At 40.2% G+C, this 25,360-nt stretch overlaps 1 protein-coding gene and 1 pseudogene across 1 annotated transcript in view; one reads left to right on the top strand and one right to left on the bottom strand.

Annotated features, from left to right (window-relative positions):
* The window catches only part of CCNY (cyclin Y), a 318,012-nt gene extending 306,151 nt beyond the window's left edge, over window positions 1–11,861 (bottom strand). Inside the window, exons 1-2 of the mRNA XM_047739958.1 lie at window positions 11,709–11,861; window positions 11,281–11,388 (exon numbers count right to left, since the gene is read on the bottom strand). The gene's annotated coding sequence lies outside the window, so the exon portion shown is untranslated. The remainder of the gene's footprint in view (window positions 1–11,280; window positions 11,389–11,708) is intronic.
* A 6,937-nt stretch (window positions 11,862–18,798) lies between these two features.
* On the top strand, window positions 18,799–24,791 carry LOC125106841 (elongation factor 1-alpha 1-like; annotated as a pseudogene).
* Window positions 24,792–25,360: the final 569 nt, after the last annotated feature.

Genomic DNA, 25,360 nt, shown 5'->3' with positions numbered 1-25,360 from the left:
TGAACCCACATTAACGCACCCCAATCCATAGATTATACTAGAGTTCAGTCTAGGTGTTCTATACTCTATGGGTTTTGACAAAGATATAATTTCATGAATCCACTATTGTAGTAACATACAGAATGGTTTCACTGCCCTAGAAATCCTCTGTGCTCTGGCTATTCTTCCTTCCTCCCCACCCAACCTCTAGCAACTACTGATGTGTTTATTGTCTCCATACTTTTGCCTTTTCCAGAATGTCTTGACTACAGTACCTAGTCTTTTCAAGTTGGATTCTTTCACTTAAGTTTCCTTCACGTCTTTTTATGGTTTGATAGCTCTCTTTTTTTTTTTTTGCACCAAAAAATACTTCATGGTCTGGATATAAATATACCACAGTATATTTATCAGTTTACCTACTGAAGGACATCTTGGTGGCTTCCGAGTTTTGGCAGTTATAAATAAAGGTGCTATAAATATCTGCATGCAGGTTTTGTGTGAACAAGTTTTCAGTTCCTTTGAGTAAATACCAAAGGGCATGATTGCTGAGTCATATAGTAAGAGTATGTTTAGTTTTACCAAACTGTCTTCCAAAGTGGCTGCTCCTGTTGTTCCACATCCTTGCCAGTATTTAGTGTTGTTAGTCTTTTGGATTTTGGACTTTCTAATAGGTGTGTAGTAATACCCCATTGTTTCAATTTGCAGTTACCTAACAGGATGTGCTTAGAAATATGTTGTTTAATTGCCAAGTATTTGGGGGATTTTCCAGCTATCTTTCTGTTATGGATTTCTCATTTAATTCCATTGTGGTCTGAGAGCAGACATTGTAGGATTTCTATTCTTTTAAACCTGTTGAGATGTGGTTCATATTCCAGAATGTAGTCTATCTTGATGAATGTTTCATATGAAATTGAGAGGAATGTGCAATCTGCTGTTGTTGAATGAAGGAGTCTATACATGTCAGTTATAACCAGTAAAGTGATGGTGTTTTGAGTTCAACTATGTCCTTATTGAGTTTCTGCCAGCTGGATCTGTCCACTTCTCATTTCTTGCTTTTGATCCATTCTGATAGTCTGTCTCTTAATTGGTCTATTTAAACCATTGATGTTTAAAGTGATTATTGATATAGTTCTACTAATATCTACCATATTTACTACTCTTTTCTGTTTGTTGTTCTTTGCTCTTATTTCTGTTTCTGACACTTTTTCTGCCTTTTGTGGTTTTAATTGAACACTTTATATGATTCCATTTTCTCTTCTTAGCATATCAATTATATTTTTAATTGAAGTTTAATCAACAAACAATGGTACATTAGTTTCAGGTGTGAAACATAGTGATTTCACAACTCTATACCTTATGCTTGCTTATCATCTGTCACCATACAATGCTATTACAATACCATGGACTATATACCCTATGCTGTAACTTTCATCCCCATGATTTCTTTATTCTATAACCGGAAGACTAACTCCCACTCCCCTTCACCCATTTTGCTCATCCCCCTACTTGTCTCCCCTCTGACAACCACCGATTTGTTCTTTATATTTATGGGTCTGTTTCTGTTCTGTTTGTTTGCTTTGTGTTTTTGGATTCACCATATAAATAAAATTACATGGTATTTATTTTCTTTGTCCAACTTATTTCATTTAGCATAATACCCTTTAGATCTATCCATGATGTAAAAAATGGCAAGATATCATTCTTTTTATGACTGAGTAATATTCCAACACACACACACACACACACACACACACACACACACACACCACACAACACCCCCCCCACGTCTTCTTTATCCATCCATCCATCAGTGGACACTTAAGCTTTCCTCCATATTTTGAATATTATAAAGAATGCTGCAATGAACCTAAGGATGCCTATGTCTTTTCAAATTAATGTTTTTATTTTCTTCGGGTAAATACCCAGTAGTGGAATAGCTAGATTGCATGGTATTTCTCCTTTTAATTTTCTTGAGTAACTTCATACTGTTTTCCACAGTGATTGCACCAATTTACATTCCCATGAACACTACAGGCAGGTCCTTTTTACTCCACATCCTAGCCAATACTTGTTATTTCTTGTCTTTTGGATGTGTGAGGTGATAGCTCATTGTGGTTTTGATTTGCATTTCCCTGATGATTAGTGATGTATCTGTTGGCTATCTGTATGTCTTCTTTGGGAAAATGTCTATTCGAGTCCTCTACCCATTTTTAATTGTGTGTGTGTGTGTGTGTGTGTGTGTGTGTGTGTGTGTTGAGTTGTCTAAGTTCTTTATATATTTTGAATATTAAACCCTTAACAAAATCATCATTTGCAAGTATTATCTCCCATCCAGTAGGAATGTCTTTTCATTTTGCTGATGGTTTCCTTTGCTCTGCAAAAGCTTTTTATTTTGATGTAGTCAATTAGACTTTTTAAACTTTTTAAAGTGATTACTTTGCAATATACATTTGTAACTAATCAAAATTTACCTTCAAATAACACTATACCAACTCACAGGTAGACAAATACCAAATAATAACAAAATATCCCTGACTCTCCCCTCTCATTGCTCATGTTACTACTGTCATTCATTTTACTTATACATGAGAATACATAAATACATACATATATATGTATGTATATACATACATATATTTAATACACTGTTGCTATTATTTTAAATGATTTTACTTATACACGAGAATACATAAATACATACATATATATGTATGTGCATACATATATATATTTATGTATATACATGTATATATTTAATACACTGTTGCTATTATTTTAAATGAACTGTTGGGGCACCTGGGTGGCTCAGTGGGTTAAAGCCTCTGCCTTCGGCTCAGGTCCTGATCCCAGGGCCCTGGGATCGAGCCCTGTGTCGGGCTTTCTGCTCCGCAGGGAGCCTACTTCCTCCCCTCTCTCTCTCTTCCTGCCTCTCTGCCTACTTGTGATCTCTCTCTCTCTCTCGGTCAAATAAATAAAATCTTAAAAAAAATAAATGAACTGTTAACTGTTAGATCAATTAAGAAAAAGAAAAATAAATTTTTTAGGGGCACCTGGCTGGCTCAGTTGAAAGAGCATGGGACTCTTGCTCTTGGAGTTGTGGGTTCAAGCCCCACATTGCATGCAGAGATTACTTAAATAAATAGTTTTTAAAGAAAGGAAGAAAAATAAATTTTTATTTTTTTAATTTTGCCTTCATTTAATCATTCTCCAATGCTCCTTTTTCCAGATATAAGAGTCCAACCGATATCATATCCTTTCTCTCTGAAAAACTTCTTTTAACATTTCTAGCAGTTCAGATCTACTGGCAACAAATAAAATTTTTGTTCACCTGAGAAATCTATTTCTCTTTCACTTTTGAAGGATATTTTCACAGGCTACAGAATTCCTGGTTGGTGATTTTTCCCCCTCTACACTTTAAATATCTCATTCCACTCCTTTCTTGCTTGCATGGTTTCATATAATGCTCATCATCATTTATTTTTTGGTAAGGTGTATTTTTCTTGTGACTTTTTTCAAGATCTTTTATCTTTGATTTTCTGCACTTTGAGTATGTATTGTTTTAATTACATTTAAAAATTTTTAGAGATCACTTTGCACTGAGATTCAGATACTTTCTTCTGCCTCGGAACTTTGTTGTCCATTTGATCTGGTTTTTAACACTTAGAAGGACAGTACATTTTCAGTTATATGTTAACCTATCACATTCTTAACTTTGTGAGTCAATTACTTTATTTTGTCACCCAGCTATTTATTGTTCAACTCAATCAGGAACTTACAAGGTAGACAAAAGGCCACAGTCATGCCTGAAGTGGCTTGTTTTCATTAGTTTCTCTTGTCTTATTTCTGGAAATCAATACTTGGTATCTTTTTTCTCTCACAAATGAGAGCAGGAGTCCCATCATCTTCCTTTCACACCTGCATCTTCAAAGGAGCCTCTCCCATGGCTTCCCACTGAACTCAGACCAAATCCACGCCCATCCTCCTCTGCCTGGAGAAACTGGACCTATTTCTCCCACAGAAATGAGTGCTCTCTGCTATGCATGTTTATTCCAACAGAATTGTTTATTCCAACAGAAATGAGTGCTCTCTGCTATGCATGAGATGATAGCTGCCTTCCACAATGGGCTGCCTAGTCCATTCCTCACTTGGCAGGTATAGAACTAAGGAAACCAGGAGTCTTTGAATATGTAAGTAGAACCCACATGAGGACTAGCTTTCCAATGGTTGACACAAAAGTCCTAGTGTGAGGCTGGAATGAGCCTCTTCCGGAAAGGGCTGTCTTATATGTTGTTGTTAACAGTAATGTCATCTTTCAAGTCAAGCCTTAGAAAGTAGAATAAATTCCATTCAAATCAAATCAACAAATACTTGCCAAGCCACAAGTTGAAAACAAGACTCCCAAATAAGACCTATCCTGCTGCCAGTGATCTCCCACCCACCACCTGCTGTAGGGAGTATCTCTGTGGCAGAGTATCCATTAGGGCTCTTGTTCCCTTCTGCTCTATTTGTTCACTGTCACTGAGAAATACTGTTAGTTCTACACAAGAGGATCCTCTCTATACAGGTTACAAATGCAACAAGTAATAAGTGCTTGTGTCCATGCATGAGAGTTTCAAATCAACTTAATACATAGAGTCCTTCCTTCCACAGGGTAATCAAGAGAAGCAAGCTCAATTTCTCACGTAAGAAGTTGTCTGAAGATAATATAAATCATCATCTGTCATCTTTTCTTCTCCATACCTACCCGAGGATGGCTTATGTCATTTAGATTAAAAAATAATTACACTTGTAAAATGTGAAGAGTAGGGCTGCTGTCAGCAATGTGGCTTATAGACTTTCCTGCAGGTGGCTTGCAGGTGTGTCCTTCACAGTGAAGGGAAGAAGTGAGCACGTGCCAACAACATGCTACTGAGCTGCATACCCACCTCTACCAAGACTTATTCTGTGCTCTTGATTCTTCTAAGTTCTATGCTTCAGAGTACCGTTCCCTGAAAAGCCCCACTTTCTCCTTAACCACTAAGGAAAATTAGGTAACTTCAGGCAATCCTTGACCCCAGTTTAGTGACAGGATGCCTTTGTACAACCTGAAATCCTCATTTAAAGCCAGGTGTGGAAGAAATACCTTGAGTCCTTTGGCATTGTCCTTTTAATGCTCTATTCCATTGGTTCTCAACTCTGGCTGTTATAAGGTAGAGATCCACTACACATGGGGGTCACTACAGGCAAAATGGCTCCAGATAAATAAATAATTTATTTAATCTTTATTTTTCTTAAGAGTTTAATTATTTATTTATTTGACAGAGAAAGAGTGAGAGAGAGAGAGAGAGAGAGCGCACAAGCAGGGAGAGCAGCAGGCCGAGGGAGAAGCAGGCTCCTGGCTGAGCACAGAGTCCAACGTGGGACTCCATCCCAGGACCCGGGGATCATGACCTGAGCCAAAGACAGATGCTTGACCAACTGAGCCACTCAGGCACCCAGAAATAAATAATTTGAATACAAAAGCTGCAAACCTAAGTTTAATAAGTGACAATAGAAATAACCCAGAGATCTCCAACCAAAAGTATTGTAGTAGAAACCCTAATCTCCAACTTTCTTCTCCATTTACCTAACTTTCCCCCTTTGTCAAGAAAACAAATAAGTTGGTACATAATATGCCCCAAATTATTTCCTCACACTATTATCTTCGTTACCACGTATCTCCAGTCTACTAATATTCTCACTACTATATACTTAGTCCTTTGATTGTTAAGATTTTTATTGTGGACATATCCCAGACATATTATCAGCATTCTTAAAATTAGAGACATAAGTCTTCTCTCAACATCTACTTTAAGAAAACAAAAACGCTTTTCTTGTGACATATGCTTGGTGTGATGTTCATGCTATCCATTATTTAGCACACCAAGCCTTGCAGGAAACCCCCAAATTTTTAAATGTAACTGTTAGATTCTAAGGTAATTCAGGGATCCCAAAAGTGATTCCTTTCCATTAGCCTTAGTCAGGATTTGGGTGTAGTAGAGGGAAATTATGTCTGGTAACCCTCCCTCCTTGGAGATGAGAACCAGGCAGTGATTCTAAACCCTGGAAAACTATCTGATCAAGCTCAGGTGGGGCTTAGGCATATTTTTCCAGAGTTTTGTAGGTGGTCCACATCCATAGTTGATGTTTAAAATCTTTATCTTAGGAAAAACTTCTATCTTAGGGCTTGCCAACTGGCTACTTTTTCAACCTAGTCCCTGATCTGGGTCGTAGACTTGACATACTACTACAATTCCAAGGAGGAGGGGCCCATGGAACGATGGGATGGTTTCAGTCCACCCTGGGGTGGAGCTACGGCAGGAGCAGAGTCAGTATTGCAGGAGGTAAACTCTTACATATAAGAGTTTCTCTGTGTTCTGACCCAAAATGAAACCCATGATTCAAGATTCTCTTCCCTCCAAAGTCTTGTCTTAAACAGATTCTGAGAAGAGTTGGCAGGAATTAGTTCATCAGTTGCATTGGTTGTGATAAGAATGACCAGGTAACATGATACTGCTAGAGGGTGAGGAGACTTTGGTGGCAGGAGGCCCCAGAAGAACACAGAAAAAGGCATTGGAAGTGGAAATAGACAAAGGACAAACTGGACCAAATTCTCGTTTCTGACATAGAGGTTGTGCTTTCTCTGAGCTGGATGGCTTTGATTTCTTTCTGAGATATCAGTGGAAGACTGTCCAAGGGGTGAGAGGAGCAAGTGAGTCTCCATAGCCATGTGATATCTCAGGGTCTCCTTTTCAAAAACCATGCTGGATGGTTACGCTTGAAACGTTTAGACCACCACATTTTTTCCCCTTCTTTGAAGAATTAGGCTGAAAATACAACTCCACCCTGGGAGGCCCAACAGAAGTTAAAGTCATAATTTTTAAAAAGGCCTGAGTTTTAAATCTAGGGCAGTGGTGGGTAAAACTATAGGTCAAATCCCACCTGTTGCCAGTTTTTGTGTAAGCCCCAGGCTAAGAGTGGTTTTTAAATTTCTAAATGATCAGAAGAGAAATCAGAAGACTAGTATCTTCTGATGTGAACATTATGAAATTATTTTCAGTGTCCGTAAATAAAGCTTTATTGAAACATGGCCATACTCATGTGTTCACACATTGTGTACTTCAATGACAGCTGAGAAGTTGTCACAAGCTGTATGTAGTACTCTGTTACTTTGCAAACTGCACAGCCCACCTCAAAACACAGTGACACGGCTTTAATTCAACAGCATTTTGAGAGCCATGCTTATTGCCATAACATGACATTTTATAATGTGCATAGTGCATGCCCATCATGTCAAGACAAAAAATGGAGAGAAAAGTAAACTTCAAATAGTACACTTGTAAGACAATGCAGTGTGGATTATTTTGTCATCAAATTGGATGACAAGAACTGTGTCTATTATATAGTGGTGCTATTTAGCTGTGCTAAAAATACAGTCCCTGTTGGCATTACCAGATAGATGAAGCAATCATAACAATTTTCCCAACTCACAGGAAAGCATGTCAGAAAAAGAAGGAAGTAGAAGAAGGGATACTTTATTATAGCAGAATTTTTTTTCACAAATTTTTTGGAAATGAAGCTGCAACCAAAGATTCCAAATAGCTCATTTGTTAGATAAAGCAAGTTATATACCAATGGTCATATTTGATTCCAAGCCAAAGAAATATGTCCAGAGAAAATAAACTGGTTTAAAACTATTAACTTTTGGGCAAAAAGTTACTCAAAGAGTTGAGGACTTTGGAAGCAACATCAATAGTCAATTTTAAAAGAAGCCAAATGATTTCGAGTGGTCTTCCTTGGCTTTTGATAAGCCAACATACTGTTCAGTTGTTGTTATTCAAGGAGTCAATGCCAGATCTGAAGTCACTGAGCTTCATCTCTATGAATGGTCTCCATGAAACAATTACAACTGAGAATATTTTCAAAAACAGTAAGAAAACACTAATCTAGTACAACCTGAAGTGGAATCTGCTAAGATGTCCTACCACAGATGGTGATAAAAATGTATGTGGAGAGGGGCACCTGGGTGGCTCAGTGGGTTAAAGCCTCTGCTTTCGGCTCAGGTCATGATCCCAGGGTCCTGGGATCGAGCCCCGCATGGGGCTCTCTGCTCAGCAGGGAGCCTACTTCCTCCTCCCTCTCTGTCTGCCTCTCTGCCTACTTGTGATCTCTGTCTGTCAAATAAATAAATAAAAATATTAAAAAAAAATGTATGTGGAGAAAAACAGGGCTTAGTTGGATGAATTTACAGTAAGGTGTTTAATGACTTCATTGTGTTCATTGTACTATTTATCAGCAGTTACTCCTGAGGAACATATTTGATACCATGTATTTTTGAATTGGTAGTGTCGACAGTAAACTTCCACTCTCATGTATGTAAAAATTTTCAGTTCTATATATTTTTTCATAAATAGAAGCAAATCTCTACTTGTTCTACCACACAGCCCCACAGCAGTGTGATGTTTAGTGGTGACGAAATTTTACCGAGGTTATTTTCAGCTCAGGGTAAGGACTGAAATTTCTCTGAATGCGGACATTCTTCAATCACAGTGATTTAACTTTGAAACACTTTGGAAATTATTTTTCTAAAGATTTTTAAAAATTTGTTTATTTGACAGAAGGAGACACAGCGAGAGAGGGAACACAAGAAGAGGGAGTGGAACACAAGCAGAGGGAGAAGCAGGCTTCCTGCCAAGCAGGAAGCCCTATTGGGGCTTGATCCCAGGACCCTGGGACCATGACCTACGCCAAAAGCAGATGCTTAATGACTGAGCCATCCAGGCACCCCTGACTTTGGAAATTAGTTTTTGCTGCAGATTTAATGTTTCTTAACGAATTGAGCTTAAAACCAGAAGGCAAAGCTGCGATTATGTAGAAAACTTGTACTGCTGTAAAGTCATTTTGATGACAGCTAATGTTGTTTGAATCACAAGTAATATCAAGCTGTGGTATTTACTTCCTATGTTGTCAAAAATTAAAAGAAGAAGTGAAGAGTCTCCATCCCACACAAATTTGCAGAGAACATATTTTCCAAGCTCACCCTATAGTTCCAGCAGTATTTTTTGGACCTCATTCCACATGCAAAGGAAAAGTCCCATATTTCAAAATCTATCTAATTGTGCAATTTTAGCTTCTGCTTGACTATCAGTTGAGCTGATTAATCTACAATAATACGCTAAAAGGCACATATCAAGGAAATAATATAATAGAATTCTATAAATGGCTCAAGTAATTAATGTTCTCTATTAAATCACATGCTTCTGATTGATATCACTATTCAGCAGCACCTATTTGCGTGACAAGACATTTTCTTATCCTGTAAGTACCTACCTCAATTTTGCGTCTTAGCCTATAAAGCCTAAAGGATTTACTATCTGGCCTTTTACAGAAAAAAGAAAAGCCCCTGATCTAGAGGACAGTGAGTATATGAAAGATGAAGGAAGACCTCATTAAGTTCACTCGCTAGAAAGTTTGGTTAAGTATGAAGTGTAATTATTCTGACTTAACAAAGCCTTGTCTGCAGTCATGTTACTTGAATGAAAAATAGAATTGGACCTGAAGCTACATCTTTCTGCTATAAACTTACCACGTACAATTTAGTTTCAGCAAACAACAGGGTCTTGCATTAATGATACCAATTTGAATTTTTATTAGTTTTATAGTTTTGTGTTTCATCTGTACATCTTGCTTTGGCTTCAGATATCAGTAAGACCTATCCTCATAAGTAGTTTATATCTAATATTATATTTGTTCATATGTGTAGCATTATTTTAAAAAGTAAGTTTAAGTCACAGTTCTGAAGCTCACATTTTTTTCCTTCAAAAGAACCCATTAAATACTCGAGTTTGAGAAACGCTGTCTTAAATCAAATTTCCCCGATGCCAAATGCCAGGGCAACTGTCTGTCAGGTGTGAGATGTGAACATAGGTGAGAACCTCTCCAATCTTCCCAGATGTGTTTTCATTTACTAAAAAGGAACGCTATGAATACACCTAAATCTGATTCTTCAGGAAGTGTTTAAAAAGTTGAATGAATGGGCCCCTGGGTGGCTCAGTGGGTTAAAGCCTCTGCCTTCAGCTCAGGTCATGATCCCAGGGTCCTGGGATCGAGCCCCACATCCCCACATCAGGCTCTCTGCTCAGCAGGGAGCCTGCTTCCTCCTCTCTCTCTGCCTGCCTCTCTGCCTGCCTCTCTGCCTACTTGTGCTGTCTGTCAAATAAATAAATAAAATCTTAAAAAAAAAAAAAAAGTTGAGTGAAAATTTCTCATCCAGAGATCACGGAAATGATAGAGCATCTGGAAGAGACTGTGTTGGGCAGAACTGACCTTAACAAGAGTCTGTTCTTAGCTCTTCAAATGCAGTGGTTCTCAACATTAACACGCACAAAACCACCTGATGGGCTTGTCTAGCGTGCACAGTAGCAAACTTTTCTCCCAAAGATTTTCACTCAGTAGTGCAAGGAGGAGGCCCAGGAATATTCTCTGATTGATGACACATGGACAGCCATATTTTGAGAAACATGCCTGCAGGTTCCTGATCTTCATGGTTTCATTCTGCTCTTTACTTTAGAACCCAGGGATCTTTTGTAAAGCTCCCTGAACTCCCTACCGTAAGAGGTGAGGTAGAAAGAAGAGATTAACCCATTCCACCACGGTATCTCACTGATTGTTATTACAAATCCTAAACTACACTTGTTTGTGGAACATTCTGGAATACAGCAGGTGACTTGAGCTATTTGGTTTATAATTAGCTAGAAGTAACTCAGGTTTTAAGATTCAAATACCAAATAAAGGAACTTACAGATAAAAAATAAAATGTGACCAGGACTCATTTTCTATCAATCTAGTTATTTTTTTAAAAAAAGCTTTAAACAACAATCTCGCTAGTCTCACATTTGTGATTTTCTGCAATCTCCACTGAAGGTCAAACATACATGAAAGAACCCTTGCTTCATTGCCTAAAAAGACAGACGAATACCTTCATTTTAGATAAAAATCAGGAGTTCAGCACATTCTTACTGGTTAATATAAAATCTATACTACTGAATGGAAGCCTCAGTGTAAGGCATCAACAACCCAGTGTCTCTAAATGAAACTTTAAACCTAAATTCAGGCCACTTCCTAAGCCAACATTGCCAAGGACTTTTACTGGGTATGTTTGTACAGGTTACCTGTCCCGACGACCCGCTGCCCCTTAAAACATAATACATTCATTAGACACAAAAGCTAGTCCTAGGAAAGAAGAGATTTTTAGCACTGGAAAATTACAGGATCAGGGCTCACCTAGTAGCAAAAAGCTCCAGGGTAGTGAGTTCCAGTCCTCGCTCGGCTTCTGATGTTGATATGACTGAAGGGGTTTGGGTTCGCTGCCCAGTTTCCTCACCCGTGAACCTGGAATAACAACGCACCCTCCTTTACAAAGGAACCATGCTGTGTAGCAAAGTGACAGATGCTTTCTCCCTGTTCAAGAGACCAAGGTGTAGCCTCATTGTTTGTGATATTCCCCACACATACTCCAACGACTCCTGACCTTTTAACTATGAATTCCTCGCTTAGTCTCCGTTTTGATGCCTTCTATTCAGAGCCCTTTGGGTTCCTTAACCTTGCTTATCTCCCTGGCTTGGGTCTCTGTTGGTGAACCCTCACCGACATTCCTGACGAACATTACAACATTACGTTTGACTCCCACATCACCTATCCTTCCCAGTGACCTGCGGCCCGGATCCTCTCAGGTGTCTCCACACACAGTGCTCACCGCCAAGCCTCTGTCCCGCTGCTTCTGGACAAGCCTGTCAGCCAGCCAGCTGTCCCAGGGGAGGCAGCAGCGGCTCTTGCAGGGGCTGGAGCGCACATCTCTCCCTGACTCTTACCCCTTCCTCCCACGTGCAGCCCCTCACCACACTGTAATAATGCCCCTTATGTGTCATAACTATGTCACGACTCCCCTCCGGGCGTGTGTTACCTCCTGGCTTCTGACAGATTCCTGGCATTCTGTACAGGGGGCAGGTCAATGCATGCACCCAAGGTGGGAATTAACTGTTCGACTTGTCATTCTTCAACGGTCTGGTTTACACATTTGGGCTGGAGAAAGATGAGATGAGAAGAGAAAGGACGCCACCTGAGGAATCCCCTACTATCCCGAAAGCTCTAACATGAGCCCTCATATGAGCTCGAATATCCTAATATTCGACTCCCCAAGATTGTTCCCAGCTAAATGGATTCCCTTTTTCCTTAATCAATAAACATTTTTGCAATCCCACAGACACCATTAACTGAAAATGTTGTTTTAGTGTGCTATTTGTACTTAGTATGTCACAATTTATATTTGAAAAGGCATTCTGTATGATCCTTATAGACGGAAATAGTAACATCCCACTAAGATGGCATTATCAGGAAGGGCCCCATTCCATGTAAGAGAAATTTCTGGATAAATGGAAATGTCCTCATTAAAGACCAATCTTCCAAAACATTTCACCATTTTTTCAGTCTTTAAAAAAAAAAAAAAAGTGAAGAAACGACAAAAGGGGGCATCTGGGTGGCTCAGTCGGCTAAGCGTCTACATTCGGCTCAGGTCATGATCCTGGGGTGGGGAGCCTGCTTCTCCCTCTCCCTCTGCCTGCTGCTCTGCCTGCTTGTGCTCTCTTTCTCTGTCAAATGAATTTTTTTAATTTCACAATTTTTGATGGAACTCTTTAGTTTTTGAAATAATAGTAAAGTTAAACTCTTCAATATCTACATAATTAGATTATCAATGGATCTATTTCTAAAGTATATGTAGATGCCTGCCTCCTTATGCGATGGAAATCAGACATAATTTGCTTTTCAGTTCCGGCTCCAGAGCATTGGTAAGAGTGTTCATTATTAAATGTTGTAATAATCCAGTACTAATTTTGTTTCTTAGACTTTTTGTCACTCAATATTAGACTGCCAGATGACACTTCCTATTTTTTTACTTGCTGACTTCTTCTAATTCACTGCTTCTAACCTACTCCAGGGCAACAAACCAGGTAACCAAACTTGAGTTAGAAACATGCTTGTGCACCATTGGTGGAAATGTATAATGGTGCAGTTGCTCTAGAAAATAGTATTTCGGGGGGCCTCGGTGGCTCAGTGGGTTAAGCCTCTGCCTTCGGCTCAGGTCGTGATCTCAGGGTCCTGGGATCGAGCCCCGCATCGGCTTTCTGCTCGGTGGGGAGCCTGCTTCCTCCTCTCTCTCTCTCTGCCTGCCTTTCAGCCTACTTGTGTTCTTTGTCAAATAAATAAATAAAATCTTTAAAAAAAAAAAAGAAGAAAGAAAATACTATTTCACTCCTCTCTCCAATAGAAATAGAATTACCATATAATTCAGCAATTCCATTTCTTAATATATACCCAAAAGAATTGAAAGGAGGCCCTCAAAGAGATATTTGTACACCCACAGTCACAACAGAACTATTCAGGATAGCCAAAAGGTGGAAGCAACCTAAGGTCCATTGACAAATGAATGGATAGGATGCCTGGGTGGCTCAGTTAGTTAAGCATCTGCCTTGGGCTCAGGTCATGATCCCAGGATCCTGGGATCAAGTCTCACACGGAGCTCTTTGCTTAGCGGGGAACCTGCTTCTCCCTCTCCTTTTGCCTCTCCCTCCTTCTCCTGTGCACTCTCTCTCTCTCTCAAATAAATGAAACCTTCAAAACAAACAAACAAACAAACAAAAAGCACAAATGAATGGATAAACAAAATGAAATGTATCCATATGATAGAATAGTATTATAAGGATCCCCCCACCCTCCCCAGAGTCCTACATTGTCCTGGGCACAGTGATCATTCCCACCTAGGAACTCACCACTCTTCTACTCTGCCCCCCCAGTAAAGTCCTTTGAAATCCCATGTAATGGCTCTTTTCTGTTGCCTCCCTCTTTTAGGTCACAGGAGGGTCGAAAAAGGAGAGAAAGGAACTGAGTAAGGGGAGACGGAGTGAGGAAAAAAACCCGCTCAAGAGAAGGATCAGGGGAGAGGACAGTAGCCCCTCACTTCCTGCTTCACATCAAGCATGAGGGCTAGATCAGTGCACATGCACGTGTGTCTATTATTATTCCATTTTATAGTTGAGAAAAATGGGGCTTATGGTGAGGTCCCCTTCAAAATGCTGAAAATGAGTGAAGTAAGAGAAACAAGGACACTGTTATGAGTTCATTATTTTCAGATTATATCCTTCCTACTTGGGGAGGTGTTGAGAAAGAGTTTAAAAAAAAAAAAAGGAAGGCAATCCTGTCACATGCATAGCCTGGATGAACCTTGAGGACACCATGTTAAGTGAAATAAGCCAGTCACAAAGACAAACACTGTAGAGACAGGTTGGGGACTGCAAGATGAAAAGAGTTCTAGAAATTGGTTGCATAGCGATGTGAACATACTCCACACTATTCAACTCTACACTTGAAAATGGTTAAAATGGTGAATTTTATGTTATGTGTATTTTACCACAATTAAAAATAAAATTTATAAAAAGAGTTAGAAACATGCAGTAATTCATTCAATAAGTATTTCTTTTGTGCCTCCTGTGTATCAGACCCTGCTCGGCGTACCAGGGGAAAAATGCTGGTTTTGTCCTTCATGGAGCTCACATTCTATTGTGTGGTATATAATAGTATATATACCTTTGCAGTCTACCTAATAAAGTGTATGATTTTAGGACACTCGTTTTAGAACATAAATGATTTCTGAGATCTGCACCCTGACATATTTGAATGAAGAATATACCTGAAGTTAAAATATCTTAATTCCTAAAGAACATGATGATTAAAATGTAAAGACTGACCTATCACCAATACCTTTTGGGTGTTTGCTTAGTTTTTTCTTTCCATTATATAGAGTAAGGAATGGGATATGAGAGACTGAATAGACAAATGAGCAACGGTCAGACTACATATGAAAATAAAACGTTGACCCACAACCTGCAGCAACGTGCCCAGGAAACCAACCTCTTATCTATAATAAACAACCCAGGAAGCCAGCCCACTTTAAATCAGACTTACAGGGAACAAGATCACTATCTCTAGTGACAATGCAGGAAGCTAAACAAAAACTTCTGTAACAATCAGCCTAAAATGGCCAGGACTTGATTAATGACTGACAGCTTCTCTAAGTTTTGTCCCTGCTTCCAATTTAGGACAACCAGAGAAAGCCAAGTAGACCCCCCCTAACCAGTCACCTAGGATGCCCTGCTCGCAGGCAGCCTTCCTCCTGCCTCCCCATGCCAACAGCCCCCAGTCAGGCATTCCCAAAGCCTCCCCTTTGTGCACTTTATAAAGCTTTCCCACTCCTCTGCTTGCCTTTGAGTCCCCGCCAAAACACAAGGGACTGTGGCTGTCTCCCTTACTATAGCAAGCGTACAATAAACAGCTTTTGCTTTTCTCATTTTGTTGGTTTTTGTTTATTTCCACAAATGTTTACTATATACTTGCGAACTGCGAGTCAATCTTTTCAAACAGTTACTAACTCCCAAGACATCATTGTTCCAGCTCCTGGGTTACTAGCAAGATGGTTGGCTAGTCCTGCCCGGCTCCTGGTGCCCAGCTCTCAGTGAGGGGTCGCCCGACATTAACCAGTCATCCAGCAGATGGCACGATCACCACGCTCCTGCCCCCATCAAGAGTTCTTTCATTATTTCAGTGGCATAATTTTTTAAGTTTATTTTATTTTATTTTATTTATTTTGTTTGAGAGAGAGAGAGAGAGAACATGAGTGGGAGGGGCAAAGAGGGGTTTTTGGGTTTTTTTTTTTTTTAAAGATTTTATTTATTTATTTGACAGAGAGAAATCACAAGTAAGCAGAGAGGCAGGCAGAGAGAGAGGAGGAAGCAGGCTCCCCGCTGAGCAGAAAGCCCGACGTGGGGCTCGAACCCAGGACCTGGGATCATGACCTGAGCCGAAGGCAGCAGCTTAACCCACTGAGCCACCCAGGCGCCCCGGGTTTTTTTTTAGATTTTATTTATTTATTTGACAGAGCACAAGCAGGCAGAGCATCAGGCAGAGGGAGAGGGAGGAGCAGGCTCCCCATGTAGCAGCGAACCCGACGCAGGACTGGATCCTGGAACCCTGGGACATTGACCTGAGCCAAAGGCAGCTGCCCAACCAACTGAGCCACCCAGGGACCCCTCAATGCCATAATTTTTAACAATGAATGATCATTTGAAAAATTTTTTTAGAAAAATTATTTTTCCATCTAGATTCCTAGTTAATCTTCTACTATACTTCCTTCAGGCATGGAGAAATAGTTTCCATTTGTTTGTTCCAATGTTCGTGGAGGGTTGGATGACCTCCAAATAATGGGGACATTTGTACATCGTACCTTAGATTACATGTGCAAGAACGTAGGAACTATTTCTGCTAGCTTGTATCTGAATAACTACTGGGTAAACATCAGGTGTAAGAAATATTTGATAAAAGGGGCTCCTGCGTGGCTCAGTGGGTCAGGGCCTCTGCCTTCGGCTCAGGTCATGATCCCAGGGTCCTGGGATCGAGCCCCACATCGGGCTCTCTGCTCCCTAGGGAGCCTGCTTCCTCCTGCCTCTCTGCCTAGTTGTGATTTCTGTCAAATAAATAAAATATTTTTTTAAAAAGAAATATTTGATAAAATAAAGCTCGGTTGACTTTGGTGCTGAATAATCACTGTAATGGGTATTACCTTTCAAACACATGGTGTGCTTTTCTTCTTCTGCCTACAAGTATGACCTCCCTCTCGTCCGTTGGAAGCATCCATTTGCCTCAGGTTGGATTATTGTTCTTAGGGCAGAAAGGCAAAGAGAAAATATTACATGTTTTTTGCAGTCTAGGTCTTTGCTTTTGAGAGTTTTGAAGACCCAGGCTTGCAAAACACGTTTTCAAAGAGAAAGAGAAAATATTCCAAATACTCTCTCTTTATGTTTCAAAAGGCAAATCTGGCTGGCTCAGAGATTATTACAAGCACATAATTTTGAACAATTGATGATCAATGGATTGAACAATGGATTTGAAAATAGAACAATTTTACTTTAAACCAGAGTATAAGGGAATGCCTTAAAAAGGAACGGGAAAATCGAAAAATCCCTTCTCTTTTAGGTGTGGGGAGGAACAGCAAGACAGATGTGTGCTAAGATTTCCCCTCTAATGAGAGAACTAATGGGGAAGATGACATCTCCTGGGCTGAGAGGAGAGATTTGGAAGATTTCCTGTACTGTTTCAGACTCACTAAATCATCCCTCAGATTAGATTCTTATATAAAATGTTAAGTTAAATGCAGTACGTAATCAATCTTAGACTTTGGAATTCATGTATTTCATGGGAGTCTGTGCTCTACTACCTGGTTCACCCGCGTCCTTCCCCGGGGGGGTAAATGGAAAAGGTATAACACAAAGGATACTTTTGTTGAAACCCATTTGTGTTTGTTACCTTTTAAAAACACTGAATGTGTTAATTATGTTAGTTTAAGAAAACAAAATATGTATACTTTTCAGAAGAATGATTAATTCTCACATAGGCCTCCTTTTGAATCTGTGCAGGAAGACTAGTCAGTCCAGGATATAGGGTGTCATTTCTGTTTCTCTATCAGTTTGGCTCCCTCTAGCTGTCAGTTTGAAAATTTTAGTAGATTCTAAAATTACGCATTCTTGGTCCCCTTTTATAACACAAAGCAGAGTGATTTTTTCATACGAATGTTTGGGAGGACAGTATTCCATTGTATATATATACATCTTCTTTATCCATTCATCTGTTGATGGACATCTAGGGATGCAGCCATTAAAAAACAAAACAAGACAAAATACGAAATCTTGCCATTTGCAATGACATGGATGGAACTAGAGTGTATTACGCTAAGTGAAATGAGTAAATCAGAGAAAGAATTATCATATGATCTCTCTGATATGAAGAATTTGAGAGGTAGGGTGGGGAGTCATAGTGGGTAGGGAGGGAAAAAACGAAACAAGATGGCATCGGGAGGGAGACAAACCATAAGAGACTCTTAATCTCACGAAACAAACAGGCTTGCCGGTGGTTAGGGGGGGTGGTAAGGAGAGGGTTGAGGATTATGGACACTGGTGAGTGCTGTGAATTATGTAAGACTGATGACTCACAGACCTGTACCCCTGGGGCGAATAATACATTACATGTTAATTTAAAAAAAAGAAGAAGGTTTGGGAGGAAATGAGAGACTGATAGAATGTATTTCTTAATAAAGATCATATGTAGATATTTTTTGAAAAATTACTAAGGTTTGTATATAGGGTTGACAGATTTAGCAAATAAAAATATAGTGTACCTAGTAAAATATAGATTTGAGATTGAAAAACAAATAATTTTTTAGTATAAGTAAGTTCCAAGTATATTACTTTGGCAACTCTGTGTATTTTATGTCTTATATCTTGTTTGACAAATGAGGATTCTGAGGAACAAAACTTCCTACTCCAAACTCTATTTTTCCCATTTTCACATGGCGTATTCTTGCTTTTTCATTCTTAGTCTTCCTAAGTTGCCTCCAAAAATCAGCTCAGAGGTCTGATCGGAGGACACTTGATTTTAAGCTGTAAGAATCCTGAAATATCTTTATTTTAACATGACCAGTGGAAATGATCCAATAAGGATCCTTCTGTGTGCAAGTCCCCGGGAGTCCTTTACCTCTTACTGAATCCTCCCCACTTGGACCCTAGTGTTGACATGCATACTTACAGAGAAGGAATTAAGGCTTAGAGGGACTTGTCCAAGATGACATGACTACAAAGTAGAGAGCTGAGTTTTAACTCACATAGTCGGCCAGAACCAGATATTAGGTGCTCCAGGTTGATGGGTCGTGCAGTCTCTGTCACGACCACTCAACACTGCCGTCGTCCAGCAAAAGCTGCTATGGGCAGCACACAGTTGGACAGGTGTGACCAAGCTCCAGTAAACTTTGTTTCTGGACACAGAAATTTTAATTTCTTAGAATTTTCACATATCCTGACTTATTATTCCTTTGACTTCTCTGAATTGTTTTAAAATGTAAACCACACTCTTAGCTCTAGAATAGGTATTGGCAAAGTGAGCCCGTAGGTCAAGCCCTGCCCACCGCCTGTTTTTGTAAATCAGGTTTTTCGTCTTTTCTCTCCTTGGTGTTCTTCTTGAAGGGCATTCCCATTAATTCTTCATGGTAGATTAATACATGCAACAGGTATTGTGATTAATCAAGTCCAATGTTCTATCCAATGTTCTATCACCAATTCTGTGGTGCAATGTAGGGCTTTTACTTAAGTAATTGTCTTACAGTCTTCTGGAGCTCCTTTTAAAAACAAATTGGTAGCATTACAAGGTAGCTATGAATTGGCATAAAACTAGTGATAATTTTAATGAAATTGTTCTTTAATCAGATAGTCCATTAGGCATTCTCTTCTTATTGGGCACCAATCTAGGCACAATCACTATAGAAAGAAATGCACTTACCCTTTTTGACAATTCTTCAAGAAAACACTTGAATTTCTCTTTGGAATTACATTTGTGCTCATCCTTTGCGGAAGGACAAATACTTGTGATAGACATTGAGATCCTGGTGGCACCTCACTGAGTATTCTCACCTGTGCTGTTCCCAGAAGAAGGTGTGTGAAGGAAAAATAAAGACATTTGCTTGGGATTTGGGTTTTTTTTCCCAATACTTATTATTCACATATTATATATTTTCCTTTCAAGTAGTAACATTTTTTTCTCCTAAAAATAGGTTAAATCTTAAGCCCCCACCCTAAAATGCCACAAAAGATGAATTTGAAATTGTTAAAATTTATATTTAAAAAAAAAATTTATTGTGTTATGTTTGTCACCATACAAAACATTATTAGTTTTTGATGTAGTGTTCCAAGATTTAAAATTTAGATTTTTAATTATTTTTATTGTGCCTTCTCAGTGTTCAAAAGAAATGGGTGAATTGGGACACCTGGGTGACTCAGTTAAGCATCTATCTTCCACTGGGTCATGATCTCAGGGCTCTGGGATCAAGTCCCACATCAGGCTCCTTGCTCAGTGGGGAGCTTGCCTCTCCCTCTGCCTGCTGCTCCCCCTGCTTGTGCTCTCTCTCACTCTCTCACTGACAAATAAAATCTTTTTTAAAAAACTGGATGAATCATACTAGATTATGGGAAATAGTTAAGGTATTAGGTATTGTAGAGTGTCAGAACATACCACCCCAAAATATGCTACTTGCACAAAATGATTATTTTCAGCTAAAGGCAACTGAGAAGACAAAGATACAAGAAAAGCTATCTGCCCAACCCCCACCCCCCCGCCACACCAATTTGCCTAAAAGCAGTACATACATTTACAAAGTTGTTCTCCTCTCCTCACTACTGGTAAGTACCAAAATTAATCACTAGAGACAATTTTAGACTTTAATCAGTCTGGAGACAGCACCAGAGTAGTCTACATAACAATCTTTACCAGAAGCTTTTATTTACCATTAGTTTTCCATAATGTGCCTTCCCACAATTGGGAGCCCCCAGAGACTCAAAGTTCTTTTCCTTTGTCTTGCTGCTTCTCTAACACTTTAGTGTTCCCTTGCTGAGATGCTTCATGAGCCTAAGTTCTAACCACCCCTTTGAGTTACTCATCTCTGAGTGGTCCAGGTGAAGGGTGGTGCATATGCTAATGAACTTCTGCTTGGTTTTCTCATGGTGACTTGTGTTTTGTCAGCCCGATTTACAGGGCCCCAGCCAGAGAACCAAAGAGAGTACAGGAAAAAGAATTTTTGTTCCTCTACAATATCTTGAAATTATGTTCTCTGCTTCACAAAGGGATTGTGTTCCTGGTTCAACGTAAATCCCTCTCCAAACACATGCCCTGAGGCCTGAGTCTCCAGTCATGTCAGGCAAGGAAGAAAAGAGCCTCTATAGCAGTTGTCACCCCTGGCTGGGTATCAAAATTATCTGGAGAGATTTTAAAACCACAGTTTCCCTAGAGTGTTAGATTCAGTAGGCCTGGGCTGAGGCTCCATAGTTAAGAACACTTTTTCTTGCGGGGCTGAGTAGAAGTCTATATGAGTTCCCTCTGGCCACTGGAATAAATTACCACAGACTGGGTGGCTGAAAACAACACAGATTTATAATCTCAATGGTGGAGGTCCTAAGTCTGAAATTAAATGGCAGGGCTGTATTCCTTCTGGAGGCTCTAGGGGAGAATGTCTTTCCTTAATATTTCCAGCTTCTGAAGGTCATTTCATTCAAGGTCATTGGCTTGTGGCCTCTTCCTCCATCTTCACAGCCAGTGCTGTAGCATCTCTCTCTCTCTGACATTGACCCTCAGGCCTCCCTCTTATAAAGACCTTGCAATAACTTTGGATCCACCCAGATGATCCAGAATAAACTGCCCATCTCAAAGTCCTTAGTCACATCTGCAAAATCCCATGTAAAGTGACATACTCAGTTCCAGGGGTTAGGGTGTGAACATCTTTGGGAGCTTTTATTCTGACTACTCCAGAGCCTAAAACAAGGCAAACATACAATTCCATCCCCAGCACTCTGCCACCTGCAGACATCACTAATTGTTCCACTATTCAACTAGTCTGTCCAAGGTTTTTCTTTTGCAAGAGCAGAGGAGCAAAGAGAGACAGAAAGAGAGAGGACTAGGGTGCCAAAGAGATCTTCTTTGGCTCAAACACCTTTGCCCTTCTTGATATCTGCATGACAAAAGTAGGGACTTTACCACAAGGACAGTATCTTATACATTGATAGATAAACAGGTAGATCTATATATATCTACAAGCCCATCCTCTTTGCAGCCAATGCAAAGATATACATTTCATACTCAGTGAGCCCCCAAAGCCACGATCTTGGATATTTTCCCACCAAGGCCTGTTGGTCTTCACAACCCTAACCATGACTTAAAGCCCCACACTAAGAGAAGAAGTGGGGCATAGTCTTGATCATGGCCTTGGACTTGCTCCAAGGGCCTGCTCAGCAATGAGACATGCCTATCCTCACTCTCTAGAAGTTTGTGGTCAAGAATTTAGCATCCTGGGTTATGCCTGCTTCTACTCCACTGCCCACATCTGAGCACTCTACTACCAGGTCTTGGTTCTAGAGGACTCTCAATCCTGTTTCTTTCCTCTCCTCCTCTTGAATTTAGCTTCCTTAACAGAATCAAGGCATTTCTCGTTTTCCTCAGTAGTGCTCTGCTTTCCTGGTAACTTGCTCCAACAGAGCCTGATTTCACAGACTGCTTCCAGTAGCTCCCCGTCTGCCCTGTGCTTGTGGCACAAGTCTCTCTGGTTTCACACATATGCAGAGGTCTTTCCTCCTCCTGTCAGTGTGTGTTTACAGACCTGACATATTATTCCTGACAACACTCTTTATTGCCGAGTTGCCATCTGAATGTTTCCAGGCATTCTGCCACAGGCACCAGTGGGTTGACAGCTCTAAATCTACTCAATCCACCACTGAAGGTGTTGACTCCATAAATTTTTTCTTGAATCTCTGTGGCTTCTCTGTGGCTTCTCTGAGCCTCCTGTTGCTGCAACATTTTGTGGCAAGTTCTAAAGATGGACAAAAAGATCCCTCTCTAGTTCCTGTCCTGCATTCCCCAGTAACATACCTGGTTTCTGGAATCTTCTCACCTTATAGTCAACCTGATACTGCAGGGTCCAGGGGTTCCCATTTTATAGATCAAATAGAATTGGGTCTTCATCCAAATACGACTGCCACAGATCCTTCCCCCTCCTATGAAAGTTGCCAGTTTCTCTTTTTAAATTATGTGTCTATTCTAGACCTTGGGGGTAAAATGGACAGAGAGTTCAGAAAGATCATCTCTCGGGCACCTGGGTGGCTCAGTGGGTTAAGCCTCTGTCTTTGGCTCAGGTTGTGATCCCAGAGTCCTGGGATTGAGCCCCACATTGGGCTCTCTGCTCAGCGGGGAGCCTGCTTCCTCCTCTCTCTCTGCCTGCCTCTCCATCTACTTCTGATCTCTGTCTGTCAAATAAATAAAGAAAATCTTTTTTAAAAATCCCCCCCAAAGCAGGATTTAAAAAAGAAAAAAAAAGGAAAGATCATCTCTCCTCAAAATTAATGACCACAGGGGCCCACGGGTGGCTCAGTTGGTTACGCAACTGCCTTCAGCTCAGGTCATGATCCTGGAGTCCCCGGATCAAGTCCCACATCAGGCTCCCTGCTCAGCGGGGAGTCTGCTTCTCCCTCTGACCCCTCCCTTCTCATTATCTCTCTCTCTCCCTCAAATATATAAGTAAAATCTTTAAATAAAATTAATGACCCCAAAAATGGAAGGATTAATGATGCAGTAGCAATTTTTTAAAAGGTGCATGTGTACAGGAGTCGGGGGGAGTTGTCTCATTCACATTATAATCTCTAAAAACTCACATCAACTTTTCTGCAGCGGGTTTGCCACCAAGACACGGGTGTTGTGAAAACCACCACTAAGCCTAAACCAAAATGCAAAAGGAAAAGACTCATATCAACATTGTCATCATTGGATGATTTTGGAAGTTTACCACTACTGGTTGTCTGATCTATAAATGTGGTGGGATTGACAAAAGAACTATTCAAAAATTTGAGAAGAAGGCTGCTGAGAAGGGAAAGGGCTCCTTCAAGTATGCCTGGGTCTTGGATAAACTTAAAGCTGAACATGAATGTGGTATCACCATTGATATCTCCCTGTGGAAATATGAGATGAACAAAGTATTATGTGACCATTACTGATTCCCAAGATGCAGAGACTTTGTCAAAAATATAATTACAAGCACATCTTGGGCTTTCTGTGCTGTCCTGATTGCTGCCACTGATGTTGGTGAATTTGAAGCAGGTATCTCCAAGAACTGGCAGATTCGTGAGCATGCCTTCTGGCTTACACAGTGGGTGTAAAACAATTAATTATCAGTGTTAACAAAATGGATGCCACTGAGCCACCCTACAGCCAGAAGAGATATGAAGAAATCATTAAGGAAGTTGGCACTTACATTAGAAAATTGGCTACAACCCCAGCAGTAGCATTTATGCAGTTTCTGGTTGGAATGGTGACAACTTGCTGGAACCAAACACTAACATGCCTTGGTTCTAGGGATGGAAATTCACCTGTAAAGATAGGAATGCCAGTGGAACCACAGTGCTTGAAGTTCTGGGTTGCGTTCTGCCACCAACTTATCCAACTGACAAGCTCCTGTGTCTCCCTCTCCAGGACATCCACAAAGTTGGTGGTATTGGTACTGTCCCTGTGGGCCGAGTGGAGTCTGGTGTTCTTAAACCTGCCATGGTGGTTATCTTTGCTCCAGTCAATGTTACAATTGAAGTAAAGTTTATTGAAATGCACCATGAAGCTTTGAGTGAAGTTCTTTCTGGGGACAATGCGGGCTTCAGTGTGCAGAACATATCTGTCAAAGATGTTTGTTGTGGCATTGTGGGTCACATCACAGCAAATTAGATCTACCAACCGAAGCATCTGGCTTCATGGCTCAGGTGATTAGCCTGAACCATCCAGGCCAGATCAGTGCTGGATATGCACCTGGGCTGGTTTGTCACACAGTTCACATGGTTTGTAATTCTGCTGTGCTGAAAGAGAAGATTGTTGTTCTAGAAAAAAAGCTGAAAGATGGTTCCAAGTTGTTGAAATCTGATGATGCTTCCATCGTTGGTATGGTTCCTGGGAGGTCTATGTGTGTTGAAAGCTTCTTTGACTATCCTTTTCTGGACTGTTTTGCTGTTGGTGACATGAGACAGATGGCTATTGTGGGTGTCATCAAAGCAGTGGACAAGAAGGCAGCTGGAGCTGGCCAGGTCACCAAGTCAGCCCAGAAAGCTCAGGAGGCTAAATGAGTATTATACCCAATACCTGCTACCCCAGTCTTCAACAGTGGTAGAGGAACAGTCTCAGAACTGTTTTGTCAATTTGGTCATTTAAGTTTAACAGTCTGTGACTGGTTAACGATAAATGCATTGTAAAACCTTCAGAGGGACAAAAAAAACAAAAATTAATGTCTTTTAGAACAGCAAAACTAAACTTAATCTCTGTGTAACCTATGTTTAGGATTTTATGTGTTTATATGTTAGTATTTATGTGTTTATAAAGTAAAATGAAATTTTAAAAAAAAACCTTCAGAGGGAAAGAGGAATGTTTTGTGGACCATTTGTTTTGTGTGTGTGTGTATGTGTGGCGGTTTTAAGTAGTTTTTAAAATCAGTACTTTTTAATGGAAGCAACCTGACCAAAAATCTGTCACAGAATTTTGAGACCTATTAAAACAAAAGGTTTTTTTTCTTCAAAGGTTTTATTTATTTATTTATTTGACAGAGATGCAGCAAGACAGGGAACACAAGCATGGGGAGTGGAAGAGGGAGAAGCAGGCTTCCCGCCAAATGGAGAGCCCGATGCCGAGCTCGATCCTA

Source organism: Lutra lutra, chromosome 8 (assembly GCF_902655055.1).
Source record: "Lutra lutra chromosome 8, mLutLut1.2, whole genome shotgun sequence".
In the NCBI taxonomy this organism is placed as follows: domain Eukaryota; kingdom Metazoa; phylum Chordata; class Mammalia; order Carnivora; family Mustelidae; genus Lutra; species Lutra lutra.
This window is presented reverse-complemented; position numbering and strand designations above follow the sequence as displayed.